At 36.5% G+C, this 13,298-nt stretch overlaps 1 protein-coding gene across 5 annotated transcripts in view; it reads right to left on the bottom strand.

The window, feature by feature from the left end:
* LATS1 (large tumor suppressor kinase 1) overlaps positions 1-13,298 on the bottom strand; it is a 52,842-nt gene that overhangs the window by 34,116 nt on the left and 5,428 nt on the right. The gene's annotated exons all lie outside the window — the stretch shown is intronic.

The raw sequence follows: 13,298 nt of genomic DNA, 5'->3' as shown, positions 1-13,298 counted from the left end.
ATTGTATCTGTTATGATTGACTTTGATAGACTGGGCTCCCCTCAGCAATGCAAGGTTATAGACAACTCCAAAGGACTCACGATGCAAAAGGCTATCCACATCCAGAAAAAGAATTACGGAGTCTGAATGCAGATTGAAGCAAACTACTTGTTATCTCTCTTTTTCATTTTGTTTTGTTTCTTCTTCCTCATTATTCATTCCATTGGTTTTAATTCTTCACAACTTGACTAATGTTTAATGTGAAGGTATATGTAGAACCTATGTTGGATTGCATGCTGCCATGGTGGGGGGAGAGGGGGAGAAAATTTGGAACTCAAAAACTTGTGGAACTGAATATTGTAAACTAATAGTAAATAAATTTTTAAAAATTATCTATTTTATAATCCTGTAATGTTCTCTAGCTCATTTGATAATAAATTCTTCCTTTATCCATAGATATGACAGGTAAACTATTCCATACTCCCCTAATTTGGTTATGGTTATCAGCTTTTATGTCTAAATCATGTACCAATTTTGACCTTATCTGGGTATATGGTATGAGATATTGGTCTATACCTGCTAAACTGCTTTCCAGTTTTCCCAGGAGTTTTTGTCCCAAAAGCCTGGATCTTTGCAATTATCAAACACCAGATTACTGTGGTCATTTAATACTGTATATTCTGTATCTAATCTACCTAAGCCATCACTCTATTTCTTAGTAGCAGATTTTTTTTCATGATTATCACTTTGTGGTACATTTTGAGATCTGGTACAGCTAGGCCAACTTATTTCACTTTTTTTTCATTGATATTCTTGGTATTTTGTTCTTCCAGACGAATTATTATTTTTTCTAGCTCTACAAATTAATTTTTTGGTAATTGGATTGGTATGGCACTGAAAAGTAAATTAATTTAGGTGGAATTGTCATTTTTATTATATTGGCTCCACTTACCTATGAGCAATTAATGTTTCTCCAATTGTTTAGATCTGCCTTTATGTGAGTGAAAGGTGTTTTGTAACTCTGTTCATGTAATTCCTGGGTTTGTCAGGTAGACGCCCAAGTATTTCATAGTCTACTATTATTATACTGAATTTCTCTATCTCTTGCTGCTGGACTTCATTGGTTACATATGGAAATGCTGATGATTTATGTGGGTTTATTTTATATCCTGCAACTTTGCTAAAGTTGTTCATTACTTCCACTAGTTTTTGAATTGATTTTTCTAAGTATGCTACCATATTGTCAACAGTTATAGTTTTGTTTCCTCATTGTCTATTTTAATTCTTTTTCTTCTCTCATTGCTATAGCTAGTATTTCTGGTACTATACTGAATAATAATGGTTATAAGGGCATCCTTGCTTCACCCCTGATCTTACTGGGAAGACTTCTAGCTTATCCCTGATGCAGATAATGCTTGCTGAGGGTCTTAAATAGACACCACTTATCATTTTAAGGAAAGTTCCATTTATTCCTATGCTTTCTAATGTTTTTAATAGAAATGAATGTTGCATTTTGTTAAAAGCGCTTTCTTCTTCTGTTAAGATAATCATGTGGGGGCAGCTAGGTGGCACAGTGAATAGAGCACTGGCCCTGAAGTCAGGAGGACCTGAGTTCAAATCTGGTCTCAGACACTTAACGCTTACTAGCTGTGTGACCTTGGGCAAGTCACTTCACCCCAATTGCCCTGCCCTTCCCCCTCCAAAAAAAAAAAAAAGATAATCATGTGGGGTTTTTTTTGTTATTGATATGGTTAATACACTGATAGTTTTTCTAATACTGAACTAGCTGTGCTTTCCTAGTATAAATCTCACCTGACTATAATGTATGATCTTTGTGATAAACTGCTATAATCTTCTTGCTAGTATTGTATTTAAAATTTTTGCACCAATATTCATTAGGGAAATTGGTCTATAGTTATTTATAGTTTTTTTCTCTGTTTTTGCTCTTCTGTATTTTATCATAAAAGGAATTAGACAGGACTTCTTTGCCTATTTTTCCAAATAGTTTATTTAGTATTGAAATTAACTGGTCTTTAAATGCTTCGTAGAATCTACTAGATAACTATAACCAAAAATAAATGCAAAAGAAGTAAAGGAGATGAATGAAATTTTGGAAAAGTTAGATATGACAGACATCTCCTTAACTTCTTGTTTATTTTTTTGGTTGTAGTTATCTAGTTCTGAGAGGGGAAAGTTGAGGTCCACCACTAGTATAGTTTTACTGTCTCCTTTAAGAATCTGGATGCTATACCATTCGGTGCATTTATATAGTATTGATATTACTTTATTGTTTGTGGTACCTTTTAGCAAAATGAAGTTTCCCTGCTTATCTCTTATAACTAGATCTATTTTTGCTTTTGCTTTGTCCAGATCATGATCGCTAAAATTGCTGAAGCATAACAGATTCTGCTCCAGCCCCTTACCTTTACTCTGTAGCTCTTAAAACTGTTTTTCTCATAAACAACATATTGTAGGATGCTGGTTTTTAATACACTCTGCTACCTGCTTCTGTTTTATAGGTGAATTCATCCCATTCACAGTTATGATTACTATGTATTTCCTTCCAACCTATTTCCCCCCTTTTTTATCCTTTTCTCTGTTTTCATCCTATCCCTCCTCAAACTGTTTTGCTTCTGACTACTGCCTCCCCCAATCTGTCCTCCCTTCTTTAGCACCTACCTTGTCTTTTCCCCCCCCCCCCCCCCCTTATTTTCTGTAGGGTAAGATAAGATTTCTTTTTTTAAAAAATAAATTAATTTATTTTTAGTTCTCAACATTCACTTTCATAAGTTTTACATTTTCTCCCTCTCCCACCCCTCCCGAAGATGGGTCAGAGAAACTTGGCTTGACCTGTATGAACAAATGCAGGATGAAGTAAGCCAAACTTGGAAAACAATTTTTTAAGACAACATAGTAGGGGGCAGCTAGGTGATGCAGTGAATAGAGCACTGGCCCTGGAGTCAGGAAGACCTGAGTTCAAATCTGACCTCAGACACTTCATCACACTTACTAGCTGTGTGACCTAGGGCAAGTTACTTAACCCCAATTGTCTTGCCTTCCCCCCTCAAAAAAAAAAGAGAGAGGACATAGTAAAGAAAAACACTTTGGAAAGAGTTAAGAACTCTGATTGTTGCAATAACAAGCCAGAAGATACATGAAGTAGTGCTACCCACCTCCTCCTGACAAAGGAGTGATAGGCCTGAAGTGCAGAAGGAAACATTTCTTGGAATGAAACACATTTTGGCAAATGTGAGGGTTTTTTGCACAACTATGCTTATTTGTTACAAGGATTACATTTTTTCTTCTTTTATCTGAGGGAGTATTTGAGGAGCGAGGAGTACTGCTTCTCTCAAAAGGTTACCAGAGCATTTTTTTTTTTTAAATGCAGAGATCAGAAAGTTTTGAAGTAAACAGACACACAGGAAAGCTTTGGTGAATTTATGATATGCAGTAATTTTTAAAAAAAGCTATATATAAGAGATATGTGCAACTTCACATATAATCCTCTTTTTTAGTTCTACTTTGTATATGGAAATGTTCTCTCTCCTTTTGGTATTTGTTAAATTCAGAATATAACATTTTTTAAAAAGATAAGTGTAATGTAAAAAGGAATCAATTTAAAAAAAAAACCCAAACATTTGATTCAAGAGAGCAAAACACCGCCTTTGGAATCATTTCTTAAAAAAAGTCTCTCATTCATATGTTAAAATTATTCCTGGAAAAAAAAGATTTAACAACAGATTAACAAAAAAATCCTGGAAAAAATTTAACACCGATAACTTTGTTCAACAACCCTCTGATTATCAATATATGCTTTAATATCAGGAAATGCATAGAATATGGAAACATATGCTCATTAAAGTGTTTACCAAGATGATTGAATGAGTTTAAGTAAAAGAAGAATTTCCTAAAGTTGCTGAGGTCCTCTAGAGTCTCCTGTTCCAAGATACTCTGCTGAGTGCATCAAGCCCCGGAATACTATGAGCCTCCTGATGATACATAACTACTCAAAAGTGTTTTGTGAAGAAGAGACATCAAGAAATATATGAGCAAAAAAAGGAGATGCGTTGGTCACGTGGGGACAGCAAGGAATAACTTTACTGGAATTTTCAAGATGTCAAAAAGAGAAGCCTCCAGCACACTGGATGGATCCCTTGTGGCAAACTTATGGGAGAATAAGAGTTGCATAGGAATGGCATGCACAGATGGGATATGATTTATAACATTTAAGCAAATATTCACACTGATGAGATCACGGATGTTTGAATATCTGGGTATGCCAGCTACTCCTCAGCTCTTGAAGCCTATGCCAAGGAAGCCTAAGCTCTGGCACAGCCTACAAAACTTGAAAGGTTTCAAATACTGGCTGGGCAGTGGATTATGTCTACTGTCAAAGGCTCAACCTACTCTGAATTTATAAGGCCTACTCTGAATTTCAACAACAAAGATGTTATTGTTATTTCAGTCACATCCAATTCTTCATGACCCCTGAGATACTGGAGTACTTTGCCATTTCGTTATCTACCTCACATTATAAGATGATAAAACTGAGGCAAACAGGGTTAAGTGGTTTGCCCAGGTCACACAGCTAGAAAGGGTCTGAGGCTGGATTTGAACTCAGTTCCACCTGACTCCAAGTCTGGCACTCAATCCACTTTGCTTCCTAGTTGCCAATCAAAAGCAAAGAACTGGGCATTAAATAACTAAACTACTTAGTCAATCCAACTTATTAAATGTGAAAGAGTTATGATCTACTTGGGTATAGAAAGCATTCACATATAAAATCAGAGATCCTTCAAGTATGTAAAAAGCTATGACCAATGATCAAGAATAAGAGTTAAAAATGACTAATCCTACTGATTCTAAGTGTATTTATAATTACTTGTGCTGTCAAAATACTGGCCTTGCAGTATCTGTTAACAAAGTATCAAAGAAATCTAGAAACTACATGTTTTTTTTCAGGCAATCTTCTCTTAAGATTTTTCTTTAGATGGTCATAATGTAGTTGTGTAATCTAGAGCTGATTTGTTTCAATTATATGAAAACACATTATTTTTTGCAGTACTGGAAGATTTTTAAAGTCATAAGTTAGGTTATACCTAAATGGTAACATTTTAATTAAAAGGGCCTAAATTCCATCTATAAAGTAGCTGTTAAATTAGATCAATCCATTAAAGTCACATTTTTCTAATGTAGAAAGGCTTCAAAAATTATTTTAAGGAAATCACTTATAACATCTTGGCTAGATTTAGAAACTGTGGCTTTGCTATAATGTGTTCCTAGGAGTTCATGTAATCAAATTTCACTATAAGAATGGGAGCTACAAAGTTTAGAAGAACCTGTGGCTCTATCCACTAAGTAATGAGGTAGATTGAATCTAGTGCTGTTTAGTACATGCTTACCTCAACTTTCTGGATTTTACAACTCCTCTTCTCATGTTAAGGAAAAAACTGACAAAATATTTATCTATGATACAATTTATGTCTTCTTTTCTTTCCCTACTCCTTACTTTAGATAGTTCCCCCAGCTTCTGCCCTCAGCTCTTGTTTTTCTTCCTACTCTATATTTTCTCCCTTGGTAAATCTCATTTATTCCCAATGCTTTAACTATCATCTCCGTGTGGATGGCTACCATTTAAGTCTACATCCCATTTCCCAAGCTCCAGAATGTCACTCAGAGAAGTTAAATTACTTTTCCAGGATTACAGTTAGGAAAAAAAAGCATTTAGATGAAAGGGATATCACAGGGGACCAGAAACACTGCAATATCTAAAACTGAATCAAATGTCTCTCAAAACGTTTCTTTCTGGGGCGGCTAGGTGGCGCAGCGAATAGAGCACCAGGGCCCTGGAATCAGGAGGACTTAAGTTTAAATCCGGCCTCAGACACTTGCTAGCCATGTGACCTTGGGCAAGTCATTTAACCCCAACTGCCCTACCTTCCTCCCTCCAAAAAGAAAAAAAATGTCTTCCTGGTTTAATAATAATTCACATTTATATACTGTTTTCTTCATAATGTGCCTGGGAAAATGGGGGGAGGCTAGGTGGCACAGTGAATAGAGCACTGGCCCTAGAGTCAGGAGGACTTGAGTTTAAATCCGGCCTCAAACACTTAACACAAAAACTAGCCATGTTTTTTTGGGCAAGTCACTTAACCCCAAATGCCCTCCCAAAAGCAAACAAACAACAAACAATAATGTGTCTGGGAAGTGGTACAGGGCAGGAATTATTATTCTCATTTTACAGATTAGGAAACTGGAGTTTAGAAAGGTTAAATGATTTGCTCAAGGTCAAGTATCAAAGCAAAGATTCAAACACAAAGATTCTGTCTTTCCATTAGCAAATGCTGACTTTTCTATTTATGTAAGTAGTTTCACCATTCACCTAGTCTCCCAATATTTGGATTTCTTGACATTTTCTTTCTTCCTCAGTTCTCATGTGCAATTAATTTCTAAAACCTAGTCAGTTCTATATTCTGGTTCCCCGGCTACTAGTGGTGTCCCCTATGAGATCCCTTCCATTGACTCTGTTTATAAGGTATATGTACCAAATTATTTGCATCTCTCCCACTAGAATGTGAGTTCCTTGAAAACAAGGACTGTTTTTCTATTCTTTCTATCCCCAGCACTTAGCACAGAGCCTGTTATATATGAAGTGTGTACTAAATGCTTTTTTTCTAATTGCAAACCTGTAAAAATAATTTATCTTCTCTGACCCTTAGTTTCTTCAAGAGCAAAATGGGGATACAGCACTTACCTTACATGGTTACCATTAGATTAAAGTGAAATGATGTATATAAAACATTTTTGAAAACCTTGCGCTTTTGCTGGATAGAAACACCATGAATACAAATAAATACATGCTATTTACAAAGTGAACACAATGTGATTTCAAGGGTAGCTATGAGAGGGGTAATGATGTCTATTAGCAACTGTGGAAGTTTTGAAGGAAGCTAGAGTGTCCAAGAGTTTGGAGGTGAGAAGAATGCCCTCTAAGTATAGGAGACAACCTGTGCAAAGGCAAAGAGATAGGACATTCAATGTCACATATAAAGAATAGCAAGTAGTATGTGAAGGATAGTATTATCAATCAATTAAAGGGCAGGCTGGAGACAGAATACAAAGGATTTAAGATGTCAAACAGAATTTTTTTTTAATCTTAGAGGCAACAAGGAACCACTACAACTTCTTGAGCAAAGGAGTAACAGGGTTAGTTTAGAACTATGCTTTAGGAACATCAATTTGAGCAGCTATGTAGAGAGGATGGATTAGAAAAGGGAGAGACCGGATGCAAGGAAACCAATTAAGAGGCTACTACAACAGTTGAGATGGAAGATGTTGGAAGACCTGAACTATAGTAGTGGTCATTTAGGAGAGGGGAACAGATAAAAGAGATGTTATGGAGTTAGAACTGTCAAGCCTTGGCAAGTAACTAAAAGTGGAAGAGGGAAAAGTCAAGGATGACTGAGGTGGTAAAGTTGGTTGACAAAAACAGAAACGAGGAAGTTAAAAGGTGAGGGTCTTGGGGAAAAGATAATGAGATCTGTTTTGGACATGTTGAGTTTGATATGCCTATGTGACATCTATTTGGAGACATTTAACTAGCAACTCGTGATGTAGGACTAGACCTAAAGAGAGAAACTAGGGTTGGATATATATATACCAGCAATAATATGTAGTGGGATGATAGGTGATCACTTGTTTGGTGATCTCATCAGTGTAGAGAACATGTAGCTTCAAAGAATCTCTTAAATCCATTCCCTACATTCTATAGCTACTGGATCAGAGGACACAAGAAAGGGGCCAGTAGGATAAAATATGGCCTCAAATGTCATACACAAAAGTCAAAAGCTTAGCAAACATGAGGCAACTAGAGTAGGTTCTAATACAAAAAAGCAAACTTAACCTCAAAAGTATCATTAAGACTTGATGGGATGAAATCAGGTCTAGAAAATGGCACAAGATGAAAATACCATGTTCAAAAGAAATAGGCTAGGTCAAAAGAAGAATGAGGAAGCAGTATACAAAAAGAAGAGTAGAGGGGAAGCTAGGTGGCACAGTGAAGAGTACAGGTCCTAGAGTCATTAGGACCTGAGTTCAAATCCAGTCTCAGACACTTAACACTTACTAGCTGTGTGAGCTTGGACAAGTCACTTAACCCTAATTGCCCTGCCTTCCCCCCTACAAAAAGAAAAAAAAAAGAGTAGAATCGTGTGAGGAAATCTTTTTTTTTTTTTTAAAGCAATCAGGGTTAAGTAACTTGCTCAAGGTTACACTCCAGTTATTTCTGGGTGTGGTGCTGAGTATCTGAGCCCAGATTTGATCCCTACGTCATCCCGACACTGGAGCTGGTGCTCTTACTCGGTGTGCTACCTGGATGCCCCATGTGAGGAAATCTTAGAACTAGTGCGGGAAGCATGATAGAGAGTATTTGGATAAAGATAAATTGAGAAGTGATTTCATTCTTGGGGTATAATAGAGACCACCTGGAAAGAAAGAACAAAGAGATGGCTCATTTGGAAAAAAATCATAAGTCTTGCACAAAGGCAAGCTATAGTAATTATGGTGTACTTTAATTATTCAGATTAATTTTACATATATATAATTAATCTGCTACAGTTCTCTTTCTCTGCTAAAAGCAGAGTAACTAATAACTATTTGAACTGCATAAATGATAATTTTATCCTTAAAAAATAGAGAGATCAATAAGATAGAATTCTATCATGGCCCTATGTGATGCTCATAAACAGGGCATAACTGATTCCTTGCAGTAGAAATAACAGAAACTTCGCTGATGTTTTAGAACCAGAAGGTAAAATAGAGGTTGAAAGAATCCACCGATCACCTCCTGAAAAAGATCCCAAAAAGAAAAATCCTAGGAATATTATAGCCAGGTCCCAAAATTCCCAGATCAAGAAGAGATTATTACAAGCAGCCAGGAAGAAACAATTTTAGTGTTGTGGAAACACAATCCGGATAACACAGTATCTGGCAGCTTCTACAGTGAGGGATTAAAGGGCTTGGAATAGGATATTCTGGAAGGCAGAGGAGCTGGGATTAAAACCAAGAATCACCTACCCAGCAAAACTGAGTATCATGTTTCAGGGGAAAATATGGTCATTCAGTGGAATAGAGGACTTTCAAGCATTCTGAATGAAAAAACCAGAGTTGAATAGAAAATCTGACATCCAGATACAAGAAGCAAGAGAAGCTTGAGAAAGTAAACAGGGAAAAGAAATCATAAGCCACTGATCAAAGCTGAACTATTGACATTCCTACATGGAAAAATGATAATTGTAACTGATGAAACTTTTCTCAGCATGAAAACAGTTGAAGGGGATAGAAAAAAAAAATATATATATATGTATATATTGGAGGGTATATGGTCGTATGAATACATGTGTGAATGTGTGTATATATGTTTACAGGTATACATAGATAGAAGGCACAGGACCAATTTAATAGGAAGGGATGATACTTAAAAGGGGAAATTAAGAGGTAAGACAGGAATATAATGAGAGGAGATGGGGAAAGACAGAATGGGGTAAACTATCTCATATAGAAGAGGTAAGGGAAAAGGGTTACAATGGAGGGGAAGAATAGGAAGACAAAAGAGAATGGGTCAACCTTATTCTCACTGAATTTGGCTCAGAGAGGGAATGAAATACACACTAAATAGGGTATCTCACCCTCCAGGAGAGTAGGGGAAAGGGGATGAGAGGGGAGATGATGGAAGGGAGGACAGGCTGGCAGGGAGGGAAGTTGGAAGCACTCACTTTTGAAAAGGGATGGGATCAAAGTAGAGAATAGAACATTTGGGAGGTGGGATAGGAGGGAGGGAAATATAGTCAGTCTTTTACAATATATCTACTATGTTAATGTTTTGCATTAGCTACACATGTACAATCTATACTGAACTGCTTATCTTCCCAGTAAGGGTGGGTGACAAGGGAAGAAGGGAATGAATCTGGAATTCAAAGTTTTAAAATCAAATGTTTAAAATTACACACACACACACACACACACACACACACATACTATTATTAATACTATCGTGCATGTAATTGGAAAAGAAGATACACAGGCACTGGGGCATAGAGATCCACCATGCCCTACTGGAAAAGTTTAAGGGGGTATGGGAGAAGATATGGCAGAGAGCAGATTGGAGGAGGGGATATCCTGTGGGACTGCTATTCTGGGGTGGTGGGTAGGGGAAAAACAGGGAGAAAATTTGTAACTCAAAATCTGGCGGAAATTAATGATGTAAATTAGAAGTTAATAAAGCATTTGAAAAATGGAAAAAAAAAAGAAATGACAGAAACTGGGGGGGAAAATGACCAATTCTTCCTAGAGTTTGTTATAAAAGGGTAAATCCTAGCATAGTTTGACATGCACATTAGTTTCTGGGAAAGGAGATTTCAAAGAGTTCAGAGGAAAAATGGGTAGGATCTCAAGGACTAAAATGTTACAAAGGAAGTTATCCAAGGAGGAATGGTACCTGTTCAGGAATAAAATTTTTAAGACACAAAGGGAAACAATTCTAATAAAAAAGAAAAATGAAATACGTCTAAAGAGAGCATTGTGGATGAACAGGGAACTTACCAGCAATGCAAAAAAAAAAAAAAAAAGAATATGGAAGACAAAGAATGAAGAGAAGATCACAGTACCATCCTACAGTTCATAAAAAATGCTAAAGCTCAGAATAAGGTGAACTTAGCAAAAGAGGCTAAGGAAAACAAAAAAGGGTTGTGTTTTTTTTTTTCTCCAAGTTATACTGGGAGAAAATGGGAGATCAAAAAAGGGATAGGATTGTTTGCTTGGAGAGGATGTGAAAATGTTAACTGATAGCACAGAAAAGGCTTCTGCACGCAATTAAAAAAATAAACTATTGTTATCCTGTTTTTACATAGCCTAAATTTTCCCTCTGCCCTTATGCAGTAATTCTATATAACAAAGTTGATTTTTTTTTTAAAAAGGAGAGGAGAAAAAAATCCAGCAAAACAATACAGAGAAAAAGCCTGGAAATATATGCAATGATTCTCACTCATAAACATCTCTTCATTTCTCACTAGGATGCATTCCTCTGGTCTCTATCATGCCCCAGAAATCTCTTTATTCTGGAAAGTCACTTCAGCTCTGGAAATGACACCTTAGAAGTACCTTGTGTACCTAAAGACCATCCCTGGGAGGTCTAGATGAGGACTGGATGACTCCTTCCATAACCTCCATTTAAGGAAGTTAGCTTCTAACCAGATTAACTATCTCTTCATTTCCCATCAAACTACATTTCTTGGAACTTTTCCATTGGTTACATTCACCCCTTTTCAGCTTTCTTTTATGTATGGTCTTGCCTATTAGAATGTGAACTCCTTAAGAGCAAGGACTATCCCTCCTTACCTATCCTGGTATTCTTAGAACTTAGTACAGTGCCTGACACATACTATGTACTTAATACATTTTTGTTGAACAACCAACCTCTCACCTTTGTAAAAGAATAGGAGAAATGTGTCTTTTCGAACTTTTGGGGTTATGTTTATTTTAATTTTGTAACACTCACTTTTTATTTTTTTTGGTGGTTTGGTGGTTCTTTTCACTTACATGCATACAGTCATTGTGTAGGGACAGCTAGGTAGCACGATAGATAGAATGCCAAGCCTAGAATCAGGAAGACTCATCTTCCTGAGTTTAAGTCTGACCTCAGACACTAGATGTGTGACCCTGGGCAAGTCCCTGAACCCTGTTTGCCTCAGTTTCTCATCTGTAAAATGAGCTGGAGAAGGAAATGGCAAACAACTCCAGTATCTCTGCCAAGAAAATGCAAAATGAGGTCACAGTCAGACATGACTGAAGAACACCTCAAGTCAGTGTGTATGTGTCTGTGTGTCTAGGCTCTACTTACTTCACATTGCAACAGTATATGTGTAAGTCTTTCAATGCTTCTTTGTATTCTTCATATTTTGTTTCTTATAGCACAGTAATATTCCATCACATTCATGTAATACAATAAGTCTACTGACCATTATCTATTTTGTTTTCATTTTTTTGCTAATATAAAAAAAGGTGCTATAAATATTTTAGTACAGAAGGGACTTTCTTTTTTTCATCAACTCCTTGGGGTATAAAACCTGGGCTAGTTAATCTTCAGGTCTTACTGTGATTCTGTTTCTCTGACAAGAAGAATAATCTTTGCACTGAAAGAAATGATAGAACAAAAATGACTAACAGTTGATACTGAAGATAAGTAAGGAGATAGTAAGAGAACCCCTGGTGGTCCTTGATGAATTCAAGTTACCAGGCCCAAATTAATATAACCCTCAGGTTCCAAAACAACCAGCATATATGATTTCTAAGCCATTGTGAGCAGTATTTGAAAGATCATGGAAAATGGGAAGAGATGGGGCAGCTAGGTGGTACAGTGAATATAGCACTGACCCTGGCATCAGGAGGACCTGAGTTCTCTTGGACACTTAACATAAAACTAGTCATCTGACCTTGGGCAAGTTACTTAACCCCAATTGTCCTCCAAAAAGAAAAAGAGAAAAAAATAAAATGGGAAGAGACTAGAGTCTGCACTTGACTTCAATCCCTAGGAAAATTCTAGAATATATCATTAAAGAGACAGTACTACTTTTAATAATACAGAACATAAGCCCTGCACACCTAAACAATCTTTATGAGTTATTATAACAACAAAAAATTGTCATCTGGTAGCCAACCTTCCTTCTGGTGTCAAATACCACTGAATTTAGCTAGTTTTGTCCTCAGAAGATATATTCAGCTATTGAGGACCTGCCAGAACTTATATTTCAACTAATATAGCCTTTGAGAACATGTACGTTGCAATAAAGCATGAGAATAAAACTTTAGTGGAAGGGCTGAGGTAAAATCGGTGATATTCAAAAAAATATCTAGATACAAATTTATGGAATTTATAAATATCTTTTCAAAAGCTCACAGATTTCACATTAAATATTTTATTCAACCTCACATTTCTAAATTTTAAAAAAGTTGTGGTCTAAAGCATACTGATTATCATTTAATGGCTCATACAGTAATAATGGGTTATACAACCTTCACAATGGTTCTCCCTCAAACACCTTAAAAACCTCAGTCACATACAAAGATGATCAAACCCTTGATGTTGCCTATCACCCAAAAACATATATCTTCATATTCAGAATTCTGAAATTCTCTAATCTGACCATAACCTACCAATTGTTTACCTTTCCCTCTGTCTTCTCCTACCAAACCCTACTTTTCACTCACAACTTGCTCTCCAGGCCCTTGACCCCTCAATTTTCGCTGTGGCAACTTCCTGTGCT

Source organism: Petaurus breviceps, unplaced genomic scaffold, assembly GCF_028583685.1.
Source record: "Petaurus breviceps papuanus isolate PSGF00001 unplaced genomic scaffold, PetGlider_PUasm1.0 90784, whole genome shotgun sequence".
Taxonomy (NCBI): Eukaryota; Metazoa; Chordata; class Mammalia; order Diprotodontia; family Petauridae; genus Petaurus; species Petaurus breviceps.
This window is presented reverse-complemented; position numbering and strand designations above follow the sequence as displayed.